The sequence below is a fragment of the Lagopus muta genome, chromosome 21, assembly GCF_023343835.1.
Source record: "Lagopus muta isolate bLagMut1 chromosome 21, bLagMut1 primary, whole genome shotgun sequence".
In the NCBI taxonomy this organism is placed as follows: domain Eukaryota; kingdom Metazoa; phylum Chordata; class Aves; order Galliformes; family Phasianidae; genus Lagopus; species Lagopus muta.
Window position 1 is genome coordinate 1,890,584 of NC_064453.1, and position 12,364 is coordinate 1,902,947.

At 42.9% G+C, this 12,364-nt stretch overlaps 1 protein-coding gene across 2 annotated transcripts in view; it reads left to right on the top strand.

Annotated features, from left to right (window-relative positions):
- The first annotated feature begins 4,253 nt into the window (after positions 1 to 4,253).
- Positions 4,254 to 12,364, top strand: part of GNB1 (G protein subunit beta 1) — a 32,811-nt gene continuing 24,700 nt past the window's right edge. The window contains exon 1 of one of the 2 annotated variants that reach the window (XM_048967542.1): positions 4,254 to 4,575. The gene's annotated coding sequence lies outside the window, so the exon portion shown is untranslated. The remainder of the gene's footprint in view (positions 4,576 to 12,364) is intronic. The other variant, XM_048967541.1, reaches the window with a different exon arrangement.

Here is a 12,364-nt window from a genome sequence, read left to right on the forward strand (position 1 = left end):
TTTTGGACAAGATTTCTTATTGCTGAAGTGTAGGGAAAGCAACTGTTTTCAACTGTCACACTGATCAATGCCCAGTATGAATTCTTCCAAGCATACTGCATCGTGGCATTATTAAATCACAGCTTTACTGTTTTTAAACAATGCAGTAAGAATTTGCAAGGCAAATCACTTTACAAGAGGACTTGATTAGCAAAGGGAAACTAACTAACTTTAAGATGGAGTTTCCACATCTTCCAAGGGACATCACACAGTATGGTTACTTGTCGTGTGATCTACTGAACTCAAAACTCTGCTATCCCTTCCAGCTCTTTATTTCTAATTCTTTAGTGTTAAAGGCAGAGCCATATGTTTGACAGTGTAGCTGAGACTCCTGAAGCACTTCATTAACACAATCTGTCAAGTACATAATCAAGGTTATTACCTCTGCAGCAGAATGTCTGAGCAGGACGCACGGCTGCCTGGGCCCCTGTTTCATGGTGCAGCATCCTGCAGGCAGAAGACAGAGTTTTACAGATCTGATGACTGTGATGTGAAAAGAACAGCGTGTAAGAAACATCCCAGGACTCCCATTCCTTGGAAATTCTCCATCCTTCTTATGTGTTTCAAGACTATCTTAGATCAGGGAAGAAACATGGTGGTTTTTGACAGTCAAGATTCCTAACTCTGCATTTCACTGATGTTTTAAAGCCTCTCAGTAACCCTCGTTTCTATCAGTTGATAGCAGTCGCATACGTGTAAGAGTGAAAGCAGAGCCTGGAGGCTGAAAGCCAGAAAGCAGGTTTGATGTGTATGCAGATACTGGAGCTCCTTAAGCAGACATCCTGTAAGCAGATAATCTGTGAGTTGGTAGAAATATGAAACTGCGTGGCACGATTGCTCTCCATTTGAAAGTTTCACAGTAATACGTGCTGGGATGAACACTTTAACTACTTCTTTTCTGATCTACAAATGGCTTGAAACAATGATTTTTCACGGCTTCACCAGCGTGCTGTGGTGTGCTGAAACACACAGGTTTAGAATGACAGAACAGCCTGCAAAAACAGGTGTCCTGGTGACACACCAACTATGACAGGCGAGTAGTTTTGTCATTCAGTTGGAAACAACTGAAAAAAACATACAAAGTAGTGAATCTTCCTAAAGACTTACCTAATTTGGCATGCTCTCAGTAAAGGGGTTAATATAAAAATGATTGAGAAAAAGCTGGAAGACAGTTTGCAACTGCGAACTATGGAGCAACCTGCTTACAGGAGGTTTTCTTTAGATCTAAATCAAGCTTCTTAAGGAAAACCACTATTTTTGCTTCAGTAGGCCTAGTTCTAGCATGTAAGGAAGCTCCTATGAGAAGTGAGCTATTTTGTGAACTTGTGAGTTACAGTTCCCATCTATTTGGGATATTTTAATTTGCTGTATTCACTAAAAAGCAGATTTCTTTGGCTGATTACATGTATTTGGTCATCAATGTATTACCAGCCCATTTTAGCTTTTTTTTTTATTTTAAAGGTAAAAAATACTGCTTGTAGCTAAAGTGATACCAAAGAGAAATCCACACATTCAATAATACTGATAAGTATTTGAAACTTTTTTTCACTTTGAATCGTATATAATGCACGCACAGTGGTATCCAGGACAAGGCTGTGTGAAGACAACAGAATGAAACACTGTGCTGTGCAATGTTTCTCTTCTGGAACTTTAAAATGAAGAACTGATCAGTCTGGTCGGATTTACAGGAAAAGAAACCAACCACAGAACCAAATAAAAAATTCACCCTGTGTCAAACAACCCTCCACCCTGTAAGCAACCATTTCCAATCATCATAAGCTCTCCTCATACCAGTAGCAGAACTGCGTTGTCAATCAAAGTTTTCATGAAGATGAGACATAATTAAATCTCTGGGTCTGAAGCAGGCACCACTGCAACAGCTGTGTTTTTACAAAAGGATAGGTGTGGTGACAGAACGAGTTGTCACTCAGCAGGTATAATCCCATTTGGCCTTTCACAATTCCTTACCCAAACTGCACAGATTTAAAGAGTTGGCATAGTACAAACCTGGGGACAAGAGACTCTGTTCAGCTCTGACATGACAGAGAATGCATAAAAAGTGTAGTGCAAAAATCACTAGATTTCTAGGATAGGATATGATCTGAATATGTATTTTAATTTAAAAAGGAAAAACACTTAGGCATTCAAATTGTGCTGTTACTAGAAGCATATAGGAGAATTATAAAGGAGAATAGTAGCGTTTGTATGATAACGTATGTGCAATGGGGAAAGATACATTATTTTATTATGTTATGGTTAATAATGTTTCCACGTCACCACTCAAAGGCAGAAAATGTGATATACTCTTAGTTATGAACTTCAGAACTCCATTATTGCTCATTACACAGATTTCTTCTGGATCACGCAGCTTTACCTGAAATTTCCACAAATTCTCCTAGGATGTACAAATCTTTCTTGGTAAAACAAAGCCTTTTAAAGAATCCTGTATGTATTATGCTTCTTTTCTTTCTTTCTTTCTTTTTTTTCTTTTTTTTTTTTTTTTAACTTAAATATAGCAGGGTTGTGTATAACTGTTTTTGAAATCTCTAGAATACTTTGAAAGCATCTGTAACTTCTTGTTCCATAAGCAGTTAAATTCAATCCATATTTTGCAGAATGCTCAACCAATCTCCATCCAGTCTCAGGAACATTTATAGACATAAAACCTATGGAACCTCTGGTATGCAGGTTGTGAGGGGATAATTCTTGGCCACCATGCGCACCATTATTTGTGGGGATATATTAGAAGTTATATTCCTGTGGTGATAGAACAGCATCAATTTGGGGCTATAGTTGGAGAGCCCTTTATTCTAATTTCAGTATTTTTCTTCTTTTGTAGATCTCAGGGCAAAGAACTAGAGCCTTTGCTCAGCACATGGCATACTTAAGCATTTGATTATTATAAAACAAAGGCTTAATCACACCGGGATCGGACAGTTATTCGTAACAGACACCCCGAATAACAGCTCACTCACTTCCTTACAGTTTAATTGACAAACCTCTCACTAATTACAGGTAATCACACCCGCCTTCCCCAAAAATGTGATGGCAAGTAGAAGTTCAAATTTGCTCAGGCAGCAAGGCTATCTCCTCACTGCTCAACTTCACGAAGTATAAACAAATATGGAGGAAAAAAGAGATATAGGTGTGCTTGATAGGAAAAAAAAAAAAAAAAAAAAAAAAAAATGCAATGTGTACTCACTTTCCATCAATAAGTAATGAAGTTTAAATGTGTGAGTGCTGTTGTGATTCCATCTTGTGAACATCTCTCCTGCCTAGGCTGGGGGAAGTCTGCTCTGTAACACAGAAATTGGATTTTTTTGGTTTTGTTTTTGTGGTGGTTTTGGTTTTTTTTTACTTGCTCTTTTCTGCAATGCCTTACAGAGAGATGGGCGTTCGTGGGAGGAATATGAAAATGGGGGAAGAAACAAACCCTGAGGATTTTAGCCACGCAAAAAAACCTTTCTGATATGAATTCATAAATAATAGATAATAAAAACCAGGAAGTTGTAAGCTGAATGTGCTGTACCACATTCTGAAATCTCTGAGGGAAATACTGTGACACAACGGGGGTTCACTGCTACCCAGGCACCTTTCCGAGCCCCTTCCCCTGCCATTATGCTTAACAGCCGCCAATTCTTACACTCAGTGTCTTTTTAACCGCAGTAAAACGGTATCTGCCGTTCCTTCAAACACTGCTCTCTTCGCTTAAAAACAAACAAACAAACAAAAAAAAAACAGCCCTGTTTTCGCTCCGTTTTCCCGCCGTTTACACACCCCGTTTGCCTCAGGCCGGCTCCTAAACGCGGAGCCGTGAGGGGCGGCCTGGGCGCGGCAGCATGGCGCGGAGGGGCAGAAAACGAAACCCGCCCGCGCCCTTTGTTCGCGCTGCGGGGAGGAACCAGAGCGAGGCAGGCGGGAGGAGGCCGGCAGTCGTTCGAATCGCCCCTTCCTGTCAGTAGAGCCTTCCGCGCGGCCGCCGCCCGACTGACCGAGCGCTGCCCGAATGAGCGCCGCATCGCATCGCGCGCCTGAGGAGCGCAGGCGCGCCTTTCCCGCCCGAGCAGCGGCGGCCGCCGTCGAGGCGGCGAGGCCCGAGGCGCAGCAACCCTAATCGCCACCGCCCGTGGGGGAGCGGAGCGGAGCGGGGCGGGGCGGGGCCGGGGGCCGGCAGCGGGGCGGAGCGGGGAGCCGAGCCGAGCCGGGGTTTCCCGGCCGGGCAGTCACGGGCGGGGCGGAGGGGGGGGGGAGGTTAACCGCGCCCAGGCTCTCGCTTCCCGATGGCTGCGGGGAGCTGAACGGGGCCCGAGTGTACGAGGAGGAGCCGAGACCTGCTAGCACCCCCGCCCCGCTCCGTCGCTCCTTCCGAGTCTACGCCCCGGCCCGAGCCGCTGCCTCAGGAGCGCAGCGCGGGCGGCTTCCCCCTCCCCTCCGCCGCCGCCGCCCCTTCCCCACCTCAGGCCGGCGGGGACGCGGGCAGGAGCCGCGGGCGACGGCCGGAGCGGCCCTGTTGATGAGCAGCGGCCGGAAGGGCAGGTAACCGTGTGAGGGGGCAGAAAGGGCGGCGGGCGGGGCGGCACGGCCGCACAGCAGCCTTTTGGCGTTCCTCTCTCCCCCGCGGGGCTCGCCGAGCCCCCCGTCCTCAGCGCGGCCCCACCCTGAGGCCATCTTCCCTCAGCGCTCCGCTCCATCCCTGGTTCCTTCTTCCTCTGCGTGGCTGCGCCCTTCCACCCCGCTCCCCTCCCCCCGTTCTTCCCCGTTGCTGCCGCACTTCTCTTTTCCCTCCTTCCTCCCGTTTTCCGCCTCTCTCTCCCCTCTCCTCCTCGCCCCTTCTGCCGTCTCCTCAGCTCTGGGCGGGAAGGGCGGCGTGGCGCCCTCAGCATGGCGGGGTGGAACGACCCCCCCCCACCGCCCTTCGAGCCTCCCCTGAAAAAGAAGCGTGTTTGGAGCCGGGAGAGGAGGAGGTGGAAAAAATAAAGAAAAAAAAAAAAAAGAAAAAAAAAAAAAAAAGAAAAAGAAGGTGGGGGTGGCACCAAGGGAGGGGAGCTTGGGATTTTTGCGGGGTTCCATTTTTAATGGTCGTTAGGGCCGTAGCGCCTTGTGTTAGAGGGGCTGGAGGTGGGGAACGGTGAGTTTCCAGAGGAATCGAACCGGAGGGAGGAACGCTGGGAGAGAGAGTGAAGAAAAAGGAGCTGTGGTGTGGCTGCTGTAATGGTGGAAAGCTGACGGAGAGAGGAGGGTGAGGCACACGAGGGGTGAGACGGCTCCAGCCCTGCGTGTGGGGTCCTTTTGGGGGGGGGGGACGGGGGGGGACGGGCAGAAAACGTTTTGTTCCCGTTAAAATGGGAACGAGGATGCGTTTTGTTGGCACGTCGTCGTCCCCCCGCTCTGCATATCGCTGTGCCTGTAGCAGCCGTCAGGAAGATCATGGAGGGTGTTTCCTGCGAGAGGAAAAAGGAGCTTTTTCTCCTTGAAGATGTTAAGAGTGCCGTTTCTGCTCCCGGTTTATTGTTATTGAGGTGGTTTTGATTCTTTATTTGTTTCGTCGTCTTTTTAACCCGTCTAATAGGGTTTTTAAATGAGAGGATTGTTATTTCTACAGCTTTGTGTGAAATTCTCCTGATGGTGTGAAGTACATTTAAAAAAAAAAAAAAAAGCCGTTTTAATTAAAGAAATAATCTTATCCAGAAGGAAATCAGAATGGTATAAAAGATGTCAATTTATTATTCCCAAAGGAGATCTGGAATATTAACAAATGTGATGTTTTGTATTATTCTCCAGTCAGAGGTGGGACTGGTTTAAAATAAGGCATCCTTATGCCACGTTATTATGCATTGTCCCCACAGCAGAAAATAGGAGGAAAGGATTGAATGCGAGGGGTCCTGGGGACAGCTCTGGGGAATTGGTGGCTCAGCTGGGAGAGGCGATGGAAGAGCAGAAAATCAAAGGTTTTACTGCCCCTAATCGTGAGACTTATCCTGTATTTTAAGCTGATCTGCCAGCCACAAGGATGTGTGCATCGAGACAAAACGCTGCCGATGTGTGTGAAAGGCATGCAGAAAACGCAGACGCTCTTCAGCTCTCAATTTGTTTGAAACGTGACATCTTAAAGGACTTTCCCCCCTGTGTGCCTTAGGAGAGGAGAAAGAGAAGGGACGATAATAGTGTGGTTGTTTTGGTGGCTGCCGATTAACCAGGGTGTGTGTTTGATTTTCTTTTCGCCGTGAATGAATGGATCTTTCTGTGCCTGGGCCCAGTAGCTGCAACAAGATGGCGTTTGCAGCAAGGCAGCTCTCATTTTTCAACTCCTCCTCACCACAGCTTGGCCAAACTCGATCTTATTTCGTAATTGTATTTAGATTTACTTTCTCGTTCGGTTTGTTTGCTTCTTTTTTTTGAGGGATGAGGGTAGGAGGAGCATTTGGGAGATTATTGCAAGAAATCGGTGAGTTTTTGTTTTATTTTTTTCATTTTTGTGAGCCTTTCCAGATAGGAACTGGGTGGGAGGAGTAAATAGTTTTAGTGAAATGTTCGCATCGGCTGTTCGTGGACAAAGAGGTGACACAATTTTGAGGTTTTTGTTGTTCTGTTGTGTTTTTTTATTTGGTTGTTTTTTTTTTTTTAACCTTGCAGTGCCTGCTTAATACCATCAAAATGTTCTTTATTTTTCCTAAGCCTGTTGCTGAAAAATGGTATTTTAAACCTAGAAGACAGGTATGCAAAGGCTTTCCTGCCAGGGCAGTGTGCTGCTGCTGAGTGCTGCTGGCCAGGTAACAACCAGGTCTCCTGCAGGCGGTTCCCTTCATGCAACGTAGAAATCTCCCACCTCACTCAGAGCTCGTGGTGGGCGGAGGCTTTTTAGGCTGTTTTTGGCCCAAATTTGTTGCCATACTTCTTATGTATGTTCTTATTTTTATTCTTAAGAGCAAGAAAGGCTTTAGAGATATTAAAACAATTCTGTGTCTCTGAGATACTGTATTATAAGATATTATAGAGATTTATGAAATTATAGTTTTGAAATTTTTTAAGGACTTTCAGTTGATAATTTTGGTGAGATTTCAGCATGCTTCCAAGCTTCTTAACTTTGGCAACCTAAATAAAATAGGTTAGTATTTGGTATAGAATCCTAGAATGGCCTGGGTTGAAAAGGACCAGAATGATCATCGAGTTTCAGCCCCCCTGCTATGTGCAGGGTTGCCAACCACCAGACCAGGCTGCCCAAAGAATGTATATACTGGGCTCAGGCTTAAAATAATGCAGAACCCAGTAGGAAAAAAGAAGAAATGTCTGTTTTGTCTCCTGGATTCAGATGACCTCCAAACCCTTGGTAACATCAAGCTTCCTAGTAGTGTTTATCTTTGACTTGATGTATAAACCAGTGGTTTATTACTTTACTGTAACAGCCGTAGCCCTGCTGTCCTCCATACAGAAAGAAGGCCCACTTTGCAGCTGGGGGTTGTGTGGTTGGTTCTTTGTGGTGGTGTTTGTTAGGGGGGAATAATGAAAGGTGAAATCATCCAAATGCATATTGCTCCTGTGGTGTGTCAGGAATGAAATATTAATCAGAATGCTTCTCCAGTAGACTGGTAGTTCCATTGCTTGGTACTTCTAAGGTGCTGATGTACTTGAAATTAACTGTGTGGGTTTTTTTGGTAGTAGTACTTTGGCCTTTCAGCATGGGATTGGAAAGGGTAGAAGGAAGTGAGATCTCATCTTAGGATAAATTACATGTATGCAAGTCTGGTCCTCGCACAGCTGCTAGGTCAGTGCATAGCAGGCATCCTGCCATGGCATTTCTGACAGTGTGCAAATCCAGGATTCCACAGTAAATCCTAGGAGATGGAAATCTGAAAATGTTGTATTTAGACTTAATGAAAATTTATCTTTATGTGTAAGTAACAAATGCAATTTAGTTTCAGGTTAATGAAGAAGTAATGTAGAACTTTGTGTAGCTGTATTCTTAATATCATCCAACAATAAGCATTCTACAGCTATTAAAACTTGAAACTGGAACAATTAAAACTAATATCTTGAGAATAAGAAAATGTTTCAATTAATGCAGTTACTTCTGAGATCGTTTAATTATAGTAGCTATATATTTCTTGTGTTTTTAGGATGCTTTTTCTTGAAATGAAGCAGGCTGATGTCACTGCAGTACGTCATACCAGGAAGTCGTGGTGCTTGGAGGCTTCGGTTTGGTCATGTGGGAAACAACTCAGTGTTAACTGTTTCTTCTTAGGAGTTGTGGTTTCTCAATCACAGTGTGAAATGAGATGCAGTTCATATGGAACTGATGCTGCTTTTGCAGATTCTTATGCCTACTGCTTTAGTTAGGAATACTGAGAAAGCATTGCATTTATTTAGTTCTGTAGTTGCTGCAGTAGGAAAGTGGAGCTCCTCGCTGCCTGGGAGAACAGCAGTAGATTTGTCTCCTGTATGTCAGGCTTGGCTCGTGCTGTAGTCACTGAATTGGATTAAATTCTTACTGTCCGTGGATTTTGGCTCTCAGCATTAGTGGATTGGTAATTGATATTCTCAATTTTAATATCCACTTTTAGCCATATGGCAGACCGTATTGTTTCAAGAAGTCCATTTAGCGCTGGTTTGTTACCACTAAGTTGAAAAGAGAAATCCTGCTTTCAAGTGGTTGAATTATGCTTTGGCAAATCTTCTTTGGAGTCTCTAATGCCTGTGTTTGTGGCAGTATGTAGGATTGTGTTTTTTTTTTTTTTTTTTTACAGTGTTTTACTGCTCATGTTGGGGAAAAAATATCTATAACCTCGAGTGAGATTTTAAATGTTAAATATGCTTGAAAATAAGATGGAATTTTTAAAGGGAGTCTCTTGATTGCTCAAAGTGCCACCTCAGAATGGAAAGAGTGCATCGTACATTCAAAATGTCTTTTTCTTCCCACTGCTGATGTTGTAGTTTGTATTAGTCAAGGTCACCGTAAAAAACAAAAATACCCCCAAGCCCCTATTCTTCTATTTAGCACAGGATCTCAATGTATTATTTCTTCCCAGGGTGTCTGTGTGCTAGGGATTTGTGTGCCTGGATTTGTTTCTCACCGAACAGAAACATACACAGAATCCATAGGCAACTGAGCCAACTGGTAGTTCAGCAGAATGTTAAGAGGCTTTTAAAAGCACTGGGCTGACTGCTAGCAGCACCTTTACTTGAAATGCCCAAATCAACGTGAGTTTCTGAGTAACGCTTCTTAGGACAAAAATGCCAATGTTCCAGAATAGGTTTTCTAGCAGAATATCCCATTCTTAGTGAAGCACCAGAAGACTTCAACCATCTCTTGATGCTGAAGCCTTCTAAGGAAGTCACACATTCTAAAAAAAAATACTTTGGAAGGGGACTTTAAGATCAGATATTTTATTGATGTTTTCTTAACAGTTGGCCTGTTAAGTTTTGTTCTTTACAATGAATAACTTGTGCATCTATTTATTTGTATTGAATGTATTTAACTATTAGGTTTACTGAAGTGGCACAGCATGTGCTGTGATGTCAGATTCTTGAAATATAATGCAATGTTTCTGATTGCATGGAAGACTGCATTTGAAACCTTGAGCATACTGGGTGGAAAGGAAGAGGCTTGCTTTCCCCAGTGTGGTCTTAGGCACCCAGGGCTGGTTCTTCTTTGAGCCCAGTGGGAGAGTAATGACTTCAGAATGTTCATCTGCCATCTGGATGCAGCCAAGACCTGGTGCACTACCTGTGTCTTTTGCACAGCATCACTGGGATACTGTATGCAACTGCCCAGAAGATTAAGTGTAAGCAAAAATACATCTACAGGGATGCTATGGAAGTGTAAGCTGTAGTGTGTCTTGGAAGTAACTCTAAATTCTGTCTTGGATTTTTATTGCTGTCCTAAACGTAGGTTATTTAGTTATTAAATAAGGACCCTGCCACAAAATGTTACACACTGACTGGTTATTGAAATTACAATTCACTGGAAGGTGAGTGGGAAAGAAGAGGACACAGGAGAAAAGTGCTTGAGAAAGCAGTTGTTGAGCAAATTCTTCAGTTATGTAGCAAGATTTAAGTCCTGTGAAAGTGGATGCAAGTAACTGTAGCCAGTTTAAAATAGCCTTCCTTCCAGAAGACCTGTCTTTGGATTAACAGGTAGGTTAGCCTTGTAAGCCCAGGGGTGGTAATTATCCATGGCTGCAACCCTAAGAGAAATGCAAGGTTATGCAAATAAGTACAGCCCTTCGTGTTGGTGGTCAGAAGTAATCCCTGTATCTCCAAGTCAGTGTAGTCTTACAGTGTGCGTATAAATGCTGCTGTGGGTCAGCTGGCATTGGGAACGTGCTCATAAGTTTGAACCTTGTTTTGCTTGTGGGCAGTCTGAATCTGTATTGGTTGATACCAAGAGCTCAGAGATTTCATACTGACTGGAATATTCAGGTAAATTTGCTTTGAACTTCTTTTCTTTCTGAGTGTTTTTAGCTTGGGGATTGTTGAAAATGATGTTTTTGCCTGTTGTCTCAGATTTAGAAAGAAAAGAACTGTAGTGTCTGTTGATTTGGTGGGATTGAAGGACAAAACGTGATCTGTGTCTTGGCAGTTTTGGAATCCTAAGGTATTGATGGAAGTGAGTCTGAAGACCTAAAGAAGGTGATCTGGGGAAGCTTCAAGGATGTGAGGTATGAGGTAGCTCTGTGGCTGTGATGATGGTAAAGAATGACTACGTCTTCAAATTGCTTTCATTAGTATTTATAATTTTTAGTTCTAAAGTGAAGGGAAAGAATGATTAAAAATCTAACTGCTGTTTTAATGAGAAATACTATTCATTGCTATAAGTTGTTTCCTTGAAACTGCTTCATTAAAATTGTGTTTATATTTGATTAGTTAGGATTTCAGGCTGTCAAATCATTGCAGTTTCCAAAGGTTCTCCATGTAATAGAAAAATACCCTTTATATGTTTTAAAGAATAATTGAATTTTAGATAGCTAAAAACTTTGGCTTTTTCCTGCATGTTCCTGTACTGGCCAGAGAAACAGGAAGGTTCATTTAAAACTTCTTGCCAATGTTAATTGTGTTTTCTCATGTGAGAATATCATTTTGCTGTCGTCTTGGGGATTGCAGCAATGCCTGCCAGCTCTCCCCAAAAAAGAGAAAATATTAATTATCCATAACTGGAGGTATCAGGTCATTTTTTGTAGGTTGATATGATGCATTACAATATTAAAAGCTATGTATGGGATTCTGACACTATTTGCAGCTTTTTTTAAATTTTCCTTCTAGAAAAAAAGGGGTAAAAACAAAAAATCCGAGGTTGGGAGACTCCTGCATGCAGTCTTTCAGACTGATTTTGGATGCAATATTTTACCAGCTCGTGTATCAGCGAGGGCTTTGTTCATCCTTGGGCAAAGCGTAAGCTGAAAGCTGTTTGATTTTTGTGAAATTCTGAAACCAGTTTCCAACACTCTTCTGAAAGAAGAACTTGTAATTCTTTACGTGAGTAGAAACTGGAATAGAAGCACCTGGTGTTAGCGGTGTGCAAGGTACTGTCATGACTTTCTCGTTCTTACCGGAACGTCTGTGGTAACGCAGGGTACGGTTACTGGGCTTCCTTTGCTGAGCAGGCTGTTAAGCCTATAAATGTTTTGGGAGATTATGTAGTACGCTTGTGTCTATCCAGATGTCACGCCTTGCAACCTGCTGCCTGAATATCGGTGTCCTTCTGTAACTGGCAGGGAATGCAGCTTCTGAAAGCGGAGGAATTGAGCTGCCCCAGTACGTTCTGTTTTAAAATCAGAATGCTTTATGTTCAGTGGAGCTGCTGGGGCTATTTTAGGTATTTATGTGTTGTAGAGAAGCAAGTGAGGGCTGGGATGCAAGTCAAAGCCCCATGGTTGAAAATAGACAGAAGATGATTTGAATGTGCTTTTTCTGTTGGTTTGGTTTTTTTTGTTTGGGTTTTTTTTTTTTTTGGTTCTTGGTTGCCTTTGTGAATTTTGCTATTAAAGGTAAGTAGAAATGTTCACTTCGTGAATAGCATTAACATGAAGTCTTCAAACTTTATTTCTAATCTGTGTATAATAATATTAATTTCTAGTGGAGTCTTCATAGTGAAAATCAGTGCAGTGAGCGTTCCTGCCATGTATAGAATTAATTCTGCTCCTTTTAAGTTTAATTGTTGAGCTGATGCATCTGAGTTAACACCAAATGATTTGAGGTATGTGCTGGATATTGAACACAGCAATACTTGAATCTCAAAATATAAGTTATGTATATGTAGCATGTAAAATGTCATGACTTACAGCTGCGTAATGCAAGACTTAGCACACGTTTTGTTTTCAGTAAATAAAAC